General features: G+C 45.4%; 1 long non-coding RNA gene across 1 annotated transcript in view; it reads left to right on the top strand.

The window, feature by feature from the left end:
- LOC126234786 (uncharacterized) overlaps positions 1–19,034 on the top strand; it is a 514,880-nt gene that overhangs the window by 219,727 nt on the left and 276,119 nt on the right. The window lies entirely within an intron of this gene.

The following is a 19,034-nucleotide window of genomic DNA, read 5'->3' as shown; positions in this document are numbered from 1 at the left end:
TCACACAAATCCAAATTCTTTGTAAGTCACGATAGTGCTACGATAATTCCCGACACTCACTTTGTGGAGGCTGTCTTTTTTTCCCAGGATTCTGCGCATTATATAAGATGAATAAAATATTTTACGTGTCGAAATGATTAGAGCCGATTAGTTTGACAATCACAGCATCCGAAAATAGCTTTGCCAATCGTTTTTCCTTACACGCTCGCAATAACGTAGAAATCTTCAATCAAACGCATTAGATCAAGCAAATATTAACAGTAACCGTTCAAAATGTGATTGCAATCTATGTTCGGTAGACCTGTGGCCATAGGAGCGGCGAGGTTCGATTGTTCCGAGTATCATTGAAGAGAAGAACTTCGTCACTCAGTCACCAAAATCTTATATAACAAGGATTTATTTATGACCAAGGAGGTTCGGTCGAGCAACTGTCGCCTACAATGTTTCGACAAAAATTTAGAAACATCGGGAGAAATATGTACTTTGAAGATAAAAGCTGACGCTAGAAAAGCCTGCAGGTTGCGCTATGGTGTTTGACCAAAACTGTACCCGTGCAATGTTCTCAGTACGTCTCAAGAGTCAGTCGTGCTTAGTTCTGTGCATCTGTGATTGCATTATGTCGGAGCCAAGCGAATTCGAAATTTTGAATGATGAGATCTGTCTCACGGAACAAAGTTTATTCCCAAATGATGGCGCTGTGCTCCAAGACGACTGGGCGCCTCTTCACGCAGCTCGCATCTATGTCAGGTAAGGCATTCTTCAGGGAAAGACCACTAAAGTCATGAGGAAATGTTTTTGTAGCATAATGCAGGCCATTTTGGCAAAATAACTTGGCTACCCCACATCCCGTCTCACCACCGACCAAAAGCTGGTGCTAAACATTTCCTCTACCACCAAGATTCTAACCGGTCTCATTCACTGAAGCAGATATTGTGGAACTGTTAACTCTAATGGCTAAAATCACACTTAAGAAAGCACCACAAAGGAATTATCCGCTTCGTCCTCACTGGTTACCGAGGCTCATTTCGAAGCGGGTCTCATCCTTGAACACAATTATACTCCAGTGTTTGAAACTGCATGCCGAAGACGTGTCTGGAGAGGCCCTAGACAGTGGTGGGTCTACCATACGGCCCGACAACCAGGAGTCTGCGGTATGGAGTGCCATTTCTTTTTATAGCAGGAATCGTTTCTTTTGTCTTCCACGACACCCTTACAGCACACCAGTACGCCGACGTTTTTCTATGCCTTTCATGGCAAGCCATCTTGGGCAAACATTTCAGCAACATAATGCCAGCCCACACAATGCAAGAGTTTTTATTGATTGTCTTCGTGTTTGCCAAACCGACCTTGGGTAGGGCCTTTCAACCAGCTCGGGATTTTGACGGCCTAACGCGCCATTTGGATAGAATTTGGTACATCTCTCAAGAGGACATCCAAAAACTGTGTCAATGAGTGCCAAGCCGAATAACATGTTGCATAAGAGCCAGAGGTGGACCAAAGCATTATTGACTTCCTCATCTCGGGAACCTCTTTCTCTTGAATAAATCGTGCAATTATTCTGAAATTGTAATCATTTGTTTGCACATGTACATTACCTCTACTGATTTTCGTCCCGTTCGGATAATTCCTACATGGTCATTTTTGTGTTTGGTGATTAGTGTTGCAGTTTCTCATCGCGACATTAAGTCTTTCAAATTTCGCAACTCAGTATGAGGGAAAAAATATCCCAAGTTTCCGTCAGCGGTGTGCTGTTTTGTCGGTCCAAGTGGACTCAGACCTGCACATTTGATAGTCGTATTCTGGGCATCCTTCAGGGCTTCGCTCTCGGCCCCTAATTGTTTGGACATTGTTGCGCAAAGCGCTGAAACTAAGCCACCTGCCGATGTCGGGGAGTCTTGCTGTGGCGCAGTTCTGCTGTAGTAATCAAATAATCAAGGCCGTCCGCTTGCAGCTACAAGAGCACATTAGTCCGAGCGCTAGGAGGGAGAGCGGATTACAAAGCAGTGCTGGCAACCTCTCCTGGCCGGGCATCGCACGGCTAATTGCTGGCGTGACCCGACTCGGCAACTGCGGACACGTCCACACTCCCAGCCTGGCTGCGCAGAAGCGCTTCCCCGCTGGAACGCGCGAGCCAGCCACCCCATCGCGCCCCGGCGCAGGGCTTAAATTATTCCAGGCAATTACAGTTTATTCATTTCACAACGCCGCCGCGCCACAGCTGCGTAAAATCGTCTGCCGAAACCGACACAGCACGCACGGGTTAGCACAGCTAAACGATGCATGGTCAAATTGCTCGATACAATTACAGCTGCGAATACCGCTTGCTCTAGCACCATGGCTACGTAAATGGACTAACAATGCCATTGTTTCTGCATAAATGACTGTCGCTTCAACTCATGGATAGTCTGGTGTTCATGAAATATGAAGCTGATACACTCTTCTATGTGTTAACGAAAATTCGCTGTCAAATTTTGAAAAACAGTCAGTAGAGTAAGTACACTGTTTGAGAAATGCTGAGAAACAGAGACATTGTTGGACAGGAATAATCAAAAGCAACAATGGACGACGTGTGGGGTAAGATATTTATGAGGAAAAATGCACAGATTTCACCATATGGGAAAGCAGGATAACGTTCATGTTTGACACTGGTCAGACTCCCAACATAAAGATCGATATCGGAAGCTCAGTGAAGAAAAAGAGGCTCTCCTTGGGCACTAACGCCATATTGCAGCTGTTACTCATGCTCCCTAGCAAGCTGTCGAGGAGTCCTTGGGGAAATTGTCCCACCCATTTCTCAAAGCTGTTTTAAGCTCTTGCACGGTTCAGGAAGGGAGTGTTTGTTGAAAAACACTTCTGCCGAGAGCAACCAAGCCATGATCTAAAGGGTTTAGGTCTAGAAAGTACGCAGACCATTCCACACGTTCGATATCATCACTTCACAGTGTGTCCAACACCTCAGTGGATCTGTATGGGCGTGCATTGTCTATAAACAGAACGTCAGTAACTAATGCACCCTTAAACTGACGGACATGATCCAGAATACTTGGCCACTGTGCATAATGTCTGCCCACGCCATAACAGCTAGGCAATACCATTGGTGTTAATGAACTATCTGTCGTGGGTAACGTGCCACCCTCTCTCTCCACACTAACTGGTGGCCAGAATACTCGCCACAGTGAAGCGGGAGTTGTCGGGGAACATCAAAATGGACCATTGTTGCGACGCTCGCCAACATATTCCCTAACCAACTACCTCTTCTTCGACGATGTAGTGTTTAATTTGGGTGCATTTAACAGGCTTCTAAGCATACAAACCAGCCTGATTTAAAAAATGGTTCAAACGGCTCTAAGCACTATGGGACTTAACATCTGAGGTCATCAGTCCCCCTAGACTTAGAACTACTTAAATCTAAGGACATCACACACATCTATGCCCGAGGCAGGATTCGAACCTGCGATCGTAGCAGCAGCGCGGTTCCGGAATGAAGCGCCTAGAACTGCTCGGCCACACCGGCCGGCCACCTGATTTAATCTCTGCGAAATGGTTCTGACACGGGTATGTGTACCAAGCGATTGCAATCTCTGCAGCGATGTGCCTCGGCATAAGATATGTTTTATGTCAATGCGTGGTGTCTGTTCTTTTGGACATGTCCGAAAGGATAGACGCCACGCGGAATCCACAGCTGTGATACATATTGTGCAAATTGAAGGTGCAGGGGGGAAGGGGGGGGGGGGGGAGAAAGGAAAGGAACCGAACTAACGATATCAGCTGCAAGTGTACTTTATGCACAAACAGCGGCGGCGAGTTTATATGTCTGCTGGACTATGGGACTAGTTCAGGGCTTAACAACTGGCCGGTTTTGAGCGCGAGTACTCGCGTCTGCTCACGCACGTGCTCGCGAGCAGGTGCAAGGTCGCTGAGTAGGGAGGGAGGGGAAATGCGCGCGCACGTTTGAATGTGATCTCGCGTTCTTAGCAGATTTAACTAGCCATCTGAATGCTTTGAACATTTTACTACAAGGTAAAGATCTGCTACTTACTCATTTCATAGATCGAATACGAGCTTTTAAAATGAAATTGACACTTTGGGTGAGTCAGCTGTAAACAGGAAACCTAGCTCATTTTCCTAAATTATCATCCATGCAAGATGTTCACAAAGACTGTGAACGTTATTCACATAGTTTAGTTGATCAGCGCTCTCAAGATCTGACAGCACTAGACAGTGATTTTGATCCTCCTCTCCATATTCAGCGATTATTTAAGAGATTCGTCCTGAGCTGCAGCAAGAAATTATTGACCTGCAGTGTGACAGAGAATACAGAGACAAATTTCAGAACGAGAAAAACATTTTGGAATTCTACAGACACTTCGCCGGCCGAAGTGGCCGTGCGGTTAAAGGCGCTGCAGTCTGGAACCGCAAGACCAGTACGGTCGCAGGTTCGAATCCTGCCTCGGGCATGGATGTTTGTGATGTCCTTAGGTTAGTTAGGTTTAACTAGTTCTAAGTTCTAGGGGACTAATGACCTCAGCAGTTGAGTCCCATAGTGCTCAGAGCCATTTGAACCATTTCTACAGACACTTCCCTCAGGATAGATTTCCTCGTTTGCACAAACTGGCGGCTACAATAATATCAATGTTCGGTTCCACGTATGTTTGTGAACAACTGTTCTCTGCAATGAAATGTAACAAGACGCGCCTGAGAAACGCGTTGTCTGATCGAAATTTAAACTGCACGCTGCGCCTAAAATGCACAAGAACGATTACTCCGAACATAGACGCAATTGTAAAGGGCAAAAAGTACAAGATAACCGATAATCCCACACTTCAGTGACACCTTTTATTGTGTAACAGTTCACAAATTAATGCGAATGTAGAGGCATACACTAAGCTAATAAAATTATGTGGCATGTGTACGTTCTCCTTTATTTGTTTCATTTGTCGCAGTAATAATTCGTGAGTGATATCCCTGCAGGTGGCCGCGGATTTACATTGACTGGCGGCAGCTGTTGTGTGGCTCACGTGACTCTCCCCACTCTCCGCTCTGGTCCGGTATTGGGGGTAGCGTGCTCGCGCTGCTCCGTGCTCGCGCCTTGCTGCTCAGAGCTTTCTCCGCGAGCACGTATGTTGTGAAGCCCTGGACTAGTTACTCTAACTTGGAATCTCCCGCTTACTACTAGCGTCATTCAATAATTAGACAAATTGGTCTGGGGAAAAAAATTGTTAGTAGGACAAGTTTGGTACTTTTATAGCTTAAAGTTGGCATCACTGACATCAGCTGACATATCAACATTGTTTTGTTTATAACCTCAAAAATACATTTCAGGGTGGCGTGTCCGCTTGAAACGTCCACTTTAGTTGAAAAACGTTTTGTTATTCGTTTTTTACTTGCTGAAGGCGAGAAACCAGTGGAAATATACTGTGGAATGTCTAAAGATTTTGGTGAAGGGTGTATGAATCTTGCAAATTTTTACAAGTGGTTAGGGCAGTTCAAAAATTGTAGCTACTCAGTGACTGACGACCACCGTTCTGGCCGACCAGTTGCAGCTTCAGCTCCCTCATTTGAAAGTCGAATTGATGATATTATTCGTGCCGACCGCCGTGTGACTGTGGAAATGATAGTTGATATGGTTTAAGTTAGTACTGGCACAGTTCATAACATTATCTGTAACAAGCTGAAGTACACTCCCGCCGGAGTTTCGAGTCCTCCCTCGGGCATGGGTGTATGTGTTGTTCTTAGCATAGGTTGGTTTAAGTTGCTTTAAGTAGTGTGTAATTCTAGGGACCAATCACCTCTGCAGTTTGGCCCCTTAAGAACCCACACACATTTGAATAAGCTGAAGTACCGCAAAACACGCACAGGATGAGTCCCAAAAGAGTCGAAGCGGCTACACAAGGAAAGAAGGTTGAGAGTGGGCACAGAGCTAACGGAATGCTATGAAAGAGAAAGTGAGCATTTCATCAACAAAATTTTAACTTGTGATGAAACTTGGGTTCAGTATTATGAGCCATAATCAAAAAGACAAAGCATGGAGTGGAAGCACACCAACTCACCTGTCAAGAAAAAATTCAAAACCCAAATATCAGCAGGAAAAGTAATGTTGACGGTGTTTTGGGATGCTGAAGTTCCAGTTTTTTGTGATTATCTCGGAGAGCAGCGTAGAATGAAGTCAATACTACTCGGATTTGCATTTAAGCAAAGTGAAGCCAGCCATGAGAGAGAAACGTCGTGGTTCTCAGAGGAGAGGTGTGATTTTCCATCTAGACAACGCACGTTCTCAAATGGCTCAACTAACCTGTGATACCATCGACAAAATGGGCTGGGAAGTACTGCCTCAACCCCCTTACAGTCCTGATTTAGCACCTAGTGATTTCCATTTATTTGGTGTGCACTGAAGGAGGCATTACGTGGGAAGAGGTTCCAGGACAACGATGACGCGAAAAAGTTTGTGGGAAATTGGTTCACACACCAAGATAAAGAGTTCTTTGCAGCCGGAATAAAAAAGCTTCTATCCCGTTGGAACAAGTGCATAAATGTTAAAGGGAAATATTATGAAAAGTAGAAAAAGTATTGTTTTGTAAAAATAAACGGTTTTTTCTCCAGACCAATTTGTCTCTTTAATTATTGAATGACTCTACATCTACCTCTACATTTATACTCCGCAAGCCACCCAACGGTGTGTGGCGGAGGGCACTTTACGTGCCACTGTCATTACCTCCCTTTCCTGTTCCAGTCGCGTATGGTTCGCGGGAAGAACGACTGTCTGAAAGCCTCCGTGCGCGCTCTAATCTCTCTAATTTTACATTCGTGATCTCCTCGGGAGGTATAAGTAGGGGGAAGCAATATATTCGATACCTCATCCAGAAACGCACCCTCTTGAAACCTGGCGAGCAAGCTACACCGCGATGCAGAGCGCCTCTCTTGCAGAGTCTGCCACTTGAGTTTATTAAACATCTCCGTAACGCTATCACGGTTACCAAGTAACCCTGTGATGAAACGCGCCGCTCTTCTTTGGATCTTCTCTATCTCCTCCGTCAACCCGATCTGGTACGGATTCCACACTGATGAGCAATACTCAAGTATAGGTCGAACGAGTGTTTTGTAAGCCACCTCCTTTGTTGATGGACTACATTTTCTAAGCACTCTCCCAATGAATCTCAACCTGGTACCCGCCTTACCAACAATTAATTTTATATGATCATTCCACTTCAGATGGTTCCGCACGCATACTCCCAGATATTTTACAGAAGTAACTGCTACCAGTGTTTGTTCCGCTATCATATAATCATACAATAAAGGATCCTTCTTTCTATGTATTCGCAATACATTACATTTGTCTATGTTAAGGGACAGTTGCCACTCCCTGCACCAAGTGCCTATCCGCTGCAGATCTTCCTGCATTTCGCTACAATTTTCTAATGCTGCAACTTCTCTGTATACTACAGCATCATCCGCGAAAAGCCGCATGGAACTTCCGACACTATCTACTAGGTCATTTATATATATTGTGAAAAGCAATGGTCCCATAACACTCCCCTGTGGCACGCCAGAGGTTACTTTAACGTCTGTAGACGTCTCTCCATTGATAACAACATGCTGCGTTCTGTTTGCTAAAAACTCTTCAATCCAGCCACACAGCTGGTCTGATATACCGTAAGCTCTTACTTTGTTTATCAGGCGACAGTGCGGAACTGTATCGAACGCCTTCCGGAAGTCGAGAAAAATAGCATCTACCTGGGAGGCTGTATCTAATATTTTCTGGGTCTCATGAACAAATAACGCGAGTTGGGTCTCACACGATGGCTGTTTCCGGAATCCATGTTGATTCCTACATAGTAGATTCTGGGTTTCAAAAAACGACATGATACTCGAGCAAAAAACATGTTCTAAAATTCTACAACAGATCGACGTCAGAGATATAGGTCTATAGTTTTGCGCATCTGCTCGACGACCCTTCTTGAAGACTGGGACTACCTGTGCTCTTTTCCAATCATTTGGAACCCTCCGTTCCTCTAGAGACTTGCGGTACACGGCTGTTAGAAGGGGGGCAAGTTCTTTCGCGTACTCTGTGTAGAATCGGTATCCCGTCAGGTCCAGTGGACTTTCCTCTGTTGAGTGATTCCAGTTGCTTTTCTATTCCTCGTAGGCTGTTGCGATAACCTCTACAATCCGGACGCTTTCCAAAAAACAGATACTATACCTTCCGTTGAGTAGCCTCAGTGGGCAATGAATCCACAACCTTTAATACAGATGCACATTCATGTCGCCTTCCAGCGGGAATCTGAAATTAGCGAGCTTGGTGGACGTGGATGACGGACAGCGCTAGGTAGTGCTGGGTGGAAGTGTGGGTCAACTGTAGACCGTGCCGAGATAGTCCGCGCATTTGAGATAAACACTGTATGTGGGTGCTGCAGTGGTAACACAACTGCCTAGTAAGCAGGAATTCCCGGGTTCGAGTCCTCTCCTGGCACACATTTTCACTCATCGTTGCTCATTCTGCACGAAGTCCCGATGCAGGTGATGTCACTACTTCCTTCCCTTTCCTTTAGTTTCTCTCCTATTCGCCTTCAATTTATATAGTGAAATACCTGTTCGCTTTCAACACAAGGGATGTGTATCGATCCTCTTGTGGTGTGGTGACCTATCTGCGACCACTGGCATACTTCTGCCGATGTCCTTTTTTAATCTCGAGATGACACTTTTGGACTCATCCACTACTGTAGCCACAGTAGTGACATTTTGGCCGTCTTCGAGCCGTCCAATTGCCCGTCCACGATCGTTATCACTCAAATAATGTCTTGCATACATGTTGCTGTAACACATGGAGTGTCGCACTAATTGGTTCCACTTCAACCTTAGTCAAACACCACTGTATAAACTGTCGAAAGCATACAGGGCTTTTGTACACAGGCTTTGTTGCTGCTGTCACGTCCTACCCACTACAGATCCTTTCACTATCATTAGTCGGATTTTTTTTAGCAATCGGCAGCTATTCTTTAGCAAGTTTCAGTTATTACTTAGCATTTGTCAAGCTGAGTATATTAATGGACCATTCTGATTGGCCACAAGTGATATGCATGACAGGGATGATGGACTTTGCAATAAAGTCGACCTCTTGCTAAAATCATCCTCAATTCGTAAACAGCCATCTATGGTAGTATTTTTATTAATGGTGATTTTTTTCATCATTCTGTCAGTTTCGAAATGGCTCCTACTTTATTTCGTCATAATTCAAACTAATGAATATTACGTTGGAGTGATGTGAATCTAAAGTTGGGCAGTTGTATTTGCGCCATTATTGCACCCCCAAATCACAGGAGAATGGAAAGGTATTTTCAGTACTTTTCCACTATTTGCCTAAGTTTATTCCTATCCATGATTTTGTCCTTTGGGGTACTGATTACTTTAAGATTACATCGCGTTCTTTTTGCCTTTGGCATAATGGAACTCCAGATTTTCTTTTTTAATACGATCTTCCGACGTTTTGAATATGTGCCAATAAGAACAACAAGCTTTTCCATTTAATCCAAGGTATTGGTTCTACCATTCTTTGCAGTGCCTCATTTGATCTGAAACATTGTATGTCTGGTAAGCCATCTGTTGCTTAAAAGCTTCCTCAATATCCTGTGTTCTCTTCTGACTAATATATCTACTAATGCTCATTTATTAATAATCAAAGACTCTAAAGCTTATAATACTTATGATTTTTCAAATGATTCGTCTTAACTTGTCACCAATCCTAAGCGACTTCCTTTTATAGAAATTTTTTGCAGGTGGTTTTCCTGGTCCAATTTACAAATCTTGCGATTGATCGCTTCCTATTCTAAGACATTCTGCTGGATTACGTGAACTAGGTACGGATTTAAATTTTTCCGTTCTCATCTATGGCTTATGATTATCATATTTTTCGTTTTCTTGAAGGAGATCTTCAATGGTTCTTTGTCAGAGATCTCTGTCTATCGAGCAATGTTTAGAACTGCTGAGTTAATATTTCTGGCAAAAATGGCTAGATCACCCGCAAAGGCCGAGCAATCAATGTATACCCCTTTCAGTTTAGATCCTATTCTAAATCGTTCTACTTTCCCCTATCCTTATCTTAGGGTCTTCCTCCATTCAAGCGAAACAAGAAGTAACACACATCTCGGTACATGTATACATATTTAAAGATATGTTGGAAGAGAGTAAAATGAACATAGGAAGAAATTTTGTAAAAGAAATCGTGACAGCTGTCTCGTGTGATGATCACAACACATGTACATTAAAGACCCGCACCGCTGTTTCTGTCTGTATGTTTATGCTAACAACAGTAGGTTTTCACTGATAGATAGACTGCTTCATGAAGAAAATTTATGTGCACAATTGATAAATACTTCATACAGATTGGCTTAACCATAATGAATCAGTGTTCATCGCCGCTGTGGAAACGATGCTATTGTCATCTACTGGTGAACGGAAGAACTCCTTGGAGTAATACATATACATTAAAGGCTGCCCGGCTCCTGTGACCGGCCGTATTTGATATTAAAATAATTTTTTGTGTGTGCAGAAAGAGTTTAAAGAGGTGTGACAGTAAATATGGGAAAATGGTCACACAGAAAACGTTCCGGTACCTGTTACCGTACAAGTACAGGAGTCCTTTCCTGGCGAGCGCTACTCACATCGTAAAATATGTGAAATGTATTCGCAGTTGCGAATACGATCAACCGTCTGCTGTAGAAAGGAATGGCGAAAATGAAAATTTGTGCCGTATCGGGACTCGAACCCGGATTCCCCCTTTAAGCGAGCTGTCGCCTGAACCACTTTGGCTCTCCGTGCACAGCTTCCACATATCGTCATTCCTGCGTCACAACCTGTACTCAAACTCACATTATGTAATTCCTGCGCAGGAGAGGATATTTTTAATTGAAAATCTCTGCCTGATATGGGGGAATAAATACAATGTTTCAGCGCCTGTGTTGTTAAGAAGAAAGATGTACTGTTCCTCCGGAGACACGTGCATGCATGTCCGAAGGAGCACTCCATCGGTCTTATTAGCAACAGAGACACTACAGTATCGTACAGATCGTTTGTCACAGTGATGGCATTCAGTTATCGGACGCTGTTCTCTGAATTTCAATCATAGCTCTACGCAGTAGCCTGTAAACAAAACTACCACTACGTCAGACAAGTCATCTAGACACAGATACTTAGTACTAACCGTGATAAGCAAGGCACGATTGCTAATTGTTCAAAAATAAGAAATGCGATGCAACTCGAATCTTGAAAATCAATTTTCAATGAAGAATTAAAGAATCGCTATACGCTGACTGTCCAAAATATTATGTCTGCTCACCATCGCCAGATAAAAGGCGTCTCTGGTAATCTATCAAGTGGGACTGCATCCGGACACACAGAACTTTAATAATAATGACGGAACCAGCAGCTGTATTTTAATCGAAGGTCATTTATTCTTTATAAAACATGCTACCAATTTCTACGGCAAATGGAGTCATCTTCAGGGCCCCGAACGTGACCTGCCACCCACAACCGTTTCATGTGCAATGAACAGAATCGTATGTAACCGGCGGAAGGTACATAATCCAGTTAATTTTGTCCCACTGCATACAATTAAGTTAATTGCATATGAAAACGGTTGTGGGTGGCAGGTTACGTGCAGGCCCTGAAGATGACACCATGTGTTGTCGAAACTGGTAGCGTGTTTTATGAAGAATAAACGACATTACATTAAAATACAGTCACTGGTTTCATTATTCAAGATAATATGCGATCGCGTAACACAGTAAAGGTAATAAGTAAGAGGACACGAGATCAATGGGGAAATTTTGTGGGAACAAGCACGGGTCGCTAATGGGGATATCCATTCACAAATGCGACTTAGACGAAGGACGGATTGTTGTAGCCTGCCTCCTGGCAAGGCCACCTCGGAAACCCGGAAATTAGTGGGCTGCCCGTATGCTGCTGTTGCAAGCAACTATGGAAAGTGGTTGAAGACGGTGAAACCACGAGTAGACGACAAGATACTGGACGGCCTCCCCTCGCCACAGATGTCGGAGTCTTGCGTGCTTTGCAAAAACAAGGGTAGGCAGCGATCTGTGGCAGATCTAATGATACTGAGCCGTGGCTGGCTCGCGTCATGTCTCTTTATCATTGGTTCCAGTCCAGTGGTGTCTTATTTCTTCTGGCCAAGCGGTTCTAGGCGCTATAGTCCGGAACCGCGCGACCGCTACGGTCGCAGGTTCAAATCCTGCCTCGGGAATGGATGTGTGTGTCGTCCTTAGGTTAGTTAGGTTTAAGTAGTTCCAAGTTCTAGGGGACTGATGACCTCAGAAGTTAAGTCCCATAGTGCTCAGAGCCGTTCTCTTATTTCTTCTTGTGCTACCGCCATAACGTCGCTGTCTTCTCTCTGTGAGTGGCAGCAGCAAGGTGTATCGATACTATTACAGCTGTACTATCTTCTTTGGTGTGGCGGGTATATTTGGCTGTGCTGTGTGTGGCGGTGGGTCTGTTGGGGCAAAGCAGTGAGGGAGTCTCCACGGCGCGTTGTCAGGACGGATCCGCTGGCGGCGTGCAGGCGCGGTTGGAGTTGTTAGGCGCTTCTTGCGAGGGTTACGAAGTTCGTCACCCACCGATCCTGGTACTAAAGTGGAGTCCTCACGTAACCTACTATCAAGCCTCAACTGCTATCACATCTCTTCGTTTGATCCTGGTTGTCGCTTTCTGGGAGATCTCCGCAAGCAACTACACTCCTGGAAATTGAAATAAGAACACCGTGAATTCATTGTCCCAGGAAGGGGAAACTTTATTGATACATTCCTGGGGTCAGATACATCACATGATCACACTGACAGAACAACAGGCACATAGACACAGGCAACAGAGCATGCACAATGTCGGCACTAGTACAGTGTATATCCACCTTTCGCAGCAATGCAGGCTGCTATTCTCCCATGGAGACGATCGTAGAGATGCTGGATGTAGTCCTGTGGAACGGCTTGCCATGCCATTTCCACCTGGCGCCTCAGTTGGACCAGCGTTCGTGCTGGACGTGCAGACCGCGTGAGACGACGCTTCATCCAGTCCCAAACATGCTCAATGGGGGACAGATCCGGAGATCTTGCTGGCCAGGGTAGTTGACTTACACCTTCTAGAGCACGTTGGGTGGCACGGGATACATGCGGACGTGCATTGTCCTGTTGGAACAGCAAGTTCCCTTGCCGGTCTAGGAATGGTAGAACGATGGGTTCGATGACGGTTTGGATGTACCGTGCACTATTCAGTGTCCCCTCGACGATCACCAGTGGTGTACGGCCAGTGTAGGAGATCGCTCCCCACACCATGATGCCGGGTGTTGGCCCTGTGTGCCTCGGTCGTATGCAGTCCTGATTGTGGCGCTCACCTGCACGGCGCCAAACACGCATACGACCATCATTGGCACCAAGGCAGAAGCGACTCTCATCGCTGAAGACGACACATCTCCATTCGTCCCTCCATTCACGCCTGTCGCGACACCACTGGAGGCGGGCTGCACGATGTTGGGGCGTGAGCGGAAGACGGCCTAACGGTGTGCGGGACCGTAGCCCAGCTTCATGGAGACGGTTGCGAATGGTCCTCGCCGATACCCCAGGAGCAACAGTGTCCCTAATTTGCTGGGAAGTGGCGGTGCGGTCCCCTACGGCACTGCGTAGGATCCTACGGTCTTGGCGTGCATCCGTGCGTCGCTGCGGTCCGGTCCCAGGTCGACGGGCACGTGCACCTTCCGCCGACCACTGGCGACAACATCGATGTACTGTGGAGACCTCACGCCCCACGTGTTGAGCAATTCGGCGGTACGTCCACCCGGCCTCCCGCATGCCCACTATACGCCCTCGCTCAAAGTCCGTCAACTGCACATACGGTTCACGTCCACGCTGTCGCGGCATGCTACCAGTGTTAAAGACTGCGATGGAGCTCCGTATGCCACGGCAAACTGGCTGACACTGACGGCGGCGGTGCACAAATGCTGCGCAGCTAGCGCCATTCGACGGCCAACACCGCGGTTCCTGGTGTGTCCGCTGTGCCGTGCGTGTGATCATTGCTTGTACAGCCCTCTCGCAGTGTCCGGAGCAAGTACGGTGGGTCTGACACACCGGTGTCAATGTGTTCTTTTTTCCATTTCCAGGAGTGTATGTGTGTGCATTGAAGTCGGCTAGAATTGCTGCCGTCTTCCTGTGTGGTGTTTAACTTAATTTTAATTCATTCCTTCCTTAGTGAAGTGTACCAGCGGTATGTGCTACCTTGTGGCCGTTGACGTTCGGGTCACCAGCCCTGGTCGTTGACTTACTTTTTTTCTGTGTATTTTCCTCATCGTGTTGATCCTGTCCAGCGCGGCGTGTAGTCCGACAGTTGAGCTGTTGTTGGTAGTTTTGGGCGTTTATTCTGACTGGGCAGGATTGGGCACCAGTATCCAGAAGGTTGTGTTATTGACATCTTGTTGTCATTTTGCTGGTCTGGTGGAGCAGAATTGATCTTGTTGGTCGGTTCTTCGGCTGGCTTTTCGTTGGGTTGCCTTCCGATTAAGAGATTGTCGGTCTGGCTGCCTGTCTCACCTAAACGTGCTTTAGGTTGCCTTCCCAGGCTGACCCTTGGAACCTTCTGAGCGCCGCTCCTTGTGTTTTACACAATGATTTCATTTGTAGTCTTAAGTACTCTGTGTGGCCTTCAGCCTACTTTTAGCTTACTATAATTGCAAGGCTTTTCTTCTTAGACCTTAAGCCTTAAAAAAATTGTTTCTTGTTTGATATGTGGCCTTCAGCCGAGTTTCAGCCTTTCAGAATTAAAACTGAAAATTCCTTGTGCCTAGGCCTTAAGCCGTAAATTGGTTTCAAGTTGGTATGTGCTCTTCAGCCGAGTTGTCAGCCTTTTCAGATCAAAAGTTGAAAAATTTTGTGTAGTCCTTAAGCCGAAAGAAATATTTTCTAGTTATTATGTGTCCTTCAGCCGAGTTTTCCAGCTTAAATTAAAAATTCGAAATTTCTTTGTCTGGGCTTTAAACCGTGAGATTGTTTGGGTTTCGTATGTGGCCTTCAGCCGAGAGTTATGTGAAGCATTTTAGGATAAAGCCTTTAGCCTATTTTAGTTAAAATTTAGAAGCTCTTCCCTTTAGGCCTTAAGCCATAAAATTGTTTTCTGCATGGTGTGTGGCCTTCAGCCGAGTTTTAATCTCTCTTAAATTAAAAATTCAAAATCCTTGTCTAGCCCTTCAGTCATAAGATTGTTATTCTTTAGTATGAGGCCTTCAGCCGAGTTTTACACGAAATATTTTAAGATAAGGCCTTCAGCCTTTTCAAATTGAAAGCTCTTCTTCCTAGGCCTTAAGCCGTTAAATTGTTTTGTTGATATGCGGCCTTCAGCCGAGTTTTCAGCCTATTTAGATTAAACTTTGAAAATGTTTGTCTCGGCCTTAAGCTGTAACACTGCGCTTGAATAATGTGATGCCTTCAGCCGAGTTCTATGGGAAAAATTTAAGCTAAGGCTTTCAGCCTATCTATGTTGAAGATAAAAATTTTTGTTTTGAAGAAGTGGAACCTCCAGAAGAACTCCTGTACCTCAATTCCTTGCTTAGTCCTTGTGCCTTGGATTTTCGATGTGGCCTTCAGCCGATGTAAATTAAATTTCGGTTCTTGCTTGTGTGATTTGTGTTTTAAGAAATAAAGTATATACATTGTGTTTCAAAAATGACCGGTATATTTGAAACGGCAATAAAAACTAAACGAGCAGCGATAGAAATACACCGTTTGTTGCAATATGCTTGGGACAACAGTACATTTTCAGGCAGACAAACTTTCGAAATCACAATAGTTACAATTTTCAACAACAGATGGCTCTGCGGTCTGGGAAACTCTATAGTACGATATTTTCCACATATCCACCATGCGTAGCAATAATATGGCGTAGTCTCTGAATGAAATTACCCGAAACCTTTGACAACGTGTCTGGCGGAATGGCTTCACATGCAGATGAGATGTACTGCTTCAGCTGTTCAATTGTTTCTGGATTCTGGCGGTACACCTGGTCTTTCAAGTGTCCCCACAGAAAGAAGTCACAGGGGTTCATGTCTGGCGAATAGGGAGGCCAATCCACGCCGCCTCCTGTATGTTTCGGATAGCCCAAAGCAATCACACGATCATCGAAATATTCATTCAGGAAATTAAAGACGTCGGCCGTGCGATGTGGCCGGGCACCATCTTGCATAAACCACGAGGTGTTCGCAGTGTCGTCTAAGGCAGTTTGTACCGCCACAAATTCATGAAGAATGTCCAGATAGCGTGATGCAGTAATCGTTTCGGATCTGAAAAATGGGCCAATGATTCCTTTGGAAGACATGGCGGCCCAGACCAGTACTTTTTGAGGATGCAGGGACTATGGGACTGCAACATGGGGCTTTTCGGTTCCCCATATGCGCCAGTTCTGTTTATTGACGAAGCCGTCCAGGTAAAAATAAGCTTCGTCAGTAAACCAAATGCTGCCCACATGCATATCGCCGTCATCAATCCTGTGCACTATATCGTTAGCTAATGTCTCTCGTGCAGCAATGGTAGCGGCACTGAGGGGTTGCCGCGTTTGAATTTTGTATGGATAGAGGTGTAAACTCTGGCGCATGAGACGATACGTGAACGTTGGCGTCATTTGGACCGCAGCTGCAACACGGCGAACGAAAACCCGAGGCCGCTGTTGGATCACCTGCTGCACTAGCTGCACGTTGTCCTCTGTGGTTGCCGTACGCGGTCGCCCTACCTTTCCAGCACGTTCATCCGTCACGTTCCCAGTCCGTTGAAATTTTTCAAACAGATCCTTTATTGTATCGCTTTTCGGTCCTTTGGTTACATTAAACCTCCGTTGAAAACTTCGTCTTGTTGCAGCAACACTGTGTTCTAGGCGGTGGAATTCCAACACCAGAAAAATCCTCTGTTCTAAGGAATAAACCATGTTGTCTACAGCACACTTGCACGTTGTGAACAGCACACGCTTACAGCAGAAAGACGACGTACAGAATGGTGCACCCACAGACTGCGTTGTCTTCAATATCTTTCACATCACTTGCAGCGCCATCTGTTGTTGAAAATTGTAACTACTGTAATTTCGAAAGTTTGTCCGCCTGAAAATGTACTGTTGTCCCAAGCATATTGCAACAAACGGTGTATTTCTATCGCTGCTCGTTTAGTTTTTATTGCCGTTTCAAATATACCGGTCATTTTTGAAACACCCTGTATGTTGATTGCAAATAACAGTAACTTATTTTCGCCCCCTTCCACATCCGCTCTTTCCTGCTAGCCCAGGGATTTCAGATGCAATGCAATGCAGATCCAGGCACAAGTTTCTTAGAGTACACAGATCAGCACCTTCTGAAGCAGAGGAAGTCTGCCTGTTAGTGAAATTACGAATTACATGTAAAATGAAGGAGGAAAGGGGAAGAAAGGAGAGGAATGGGAGACTGTTGTTAGCTGCCTGGGGATATTGCGTGGAATCGGCAGCGCCGAGTGCAAATGTGTACAAGAACGGGATTCTTACCCAGGACCTCCTGCTTACCAGGTAAGTGTGTTAACCACTGCGGCACAGCGTTATCGCAACTGCGTAGACTATCTCTGCATGCCTCACGGCCGATTCACACTCACATCGAGCGCCACCTACCTGCAGTCCCTGCTCATTTCCTTCATGTTCGCTACTCTGAGATGTGCGAAAGAACAGGCACGAAGCGTCCCATAATTGATTAGCCTGACTGGGCAACGGATCCAGCTTCTACTGTGCGGATGCACAAATACGTCTGCCCTCCTGTGGAAGTCTCAAGAGTAGCGAACACGGAGGAAATGGACAGGGACTCCGGATAGGTGGCGCTCGATGTGAGTGTGAACCGGCTCTCGGGCGTGCCGAGATAGTCCGTGCAGTGGCTGTAACGCTGCATCCCAGGTGGGGCTGTGGTTAACGCACCTGACTAGTAAGCAGGAGATACTGGATTCGAATCCCGGCCCTGTACACATTTTCACTCGTCCCCGCTGATTCTGTGTAATGTCCCGATACATCTGACAGCAGGGATCGTCTCCCTTTCTTTTATTTTATTCTCGCCTCCACCTTCAATTTACATTAGATGTGTCACAGCTGCGGATTCTGAGTGTTTTTACGGACATGTCCGAAAGAATGGACACTAGGCATTCATATGATTAAAAACTAAACTAAACTCCTCCCGAACAGACCATGAAGGGCCAAAGGTATCGACCGGCCGCTGTGTCATCCTCAGCCCGCAGGCGTCATTTGATGTGGATATGGAGGGGCATGTGGTCAGCGTTCCATTAGAACTACTGATGGCCTTGGGAGAGCCATTCCTGACAAAACTCTACCATCTGGTGAGCAAGATGTATGAGACAGGCGAAATACCCACAGACTTCAAGAAGAATATAATAATTCCAATACCAAAGAAAGCAGGTGTTGACAGATGTGAAAATTACCGAACTATGAGTTTAATAAGTCACAGCTGCAAAATACTAACGCGAATTCTTTACAGACGAATGGAAAAACTGGTAGAAGCGGACCTCGGGGAAGATCAGTTTGGATTCCGTAGAAATGTAGGAACACGTGAAGCAATTCTAACCTTACGACTTATCTTAGAAGAAAGATTAAGAAAAGGCAAACCTACGTTTCTAGCATTTGTAGACTTAGAGAAAGCTTTTGACAACGTTAACTGGAATACTCTCTTTCAAATTCTGAAGGTGGCAGAGGTAAAATACAGGGAGCGAAAGGCTATTTACAATTTGTACAGAAACCAGATGGCAGTTATAAGAGTTGAGGGGCATGAAAGGGAAGCAGTGGTTGGGAAAGGAGTGAGACAGGTTTGTAGCCTCTCCCCGATGTTATTCAATCTGTATATTGAGCAAGCAGTAAAGGAAAGAAAAGAAAAATTCGGAGTAGGTATTAAAATTCATGGAGAAGAAGTAAAAACTTTGAGGTTCGCCGATGACATTGTAATTCTGTCAGAGACAGCAAAGGACTTGGAAGAGCAGTTGAAC

Source organism: Schistocerca nitens, chromosome 2 (genome assembly GCF_023898315.1).
Source record: "Schistocerca nitens isolate TAMUIC-IGC-003100 chromosome 2, iqSchNite1.1, whole genome shotgun sequence".
In the NCBI taxonomy this organism is placed as follows: domain Eukaryota; kingdom Metazoa; phylum Arthropoda; class Insecta; order Orthoptera; family Acrididae; genus Schistocerca; species Schistocerca nitens.
Note: the sequence above shows the minus strand (reverse complement) of the source record. Positions and strands in the feature narration are given on the sequence as shown.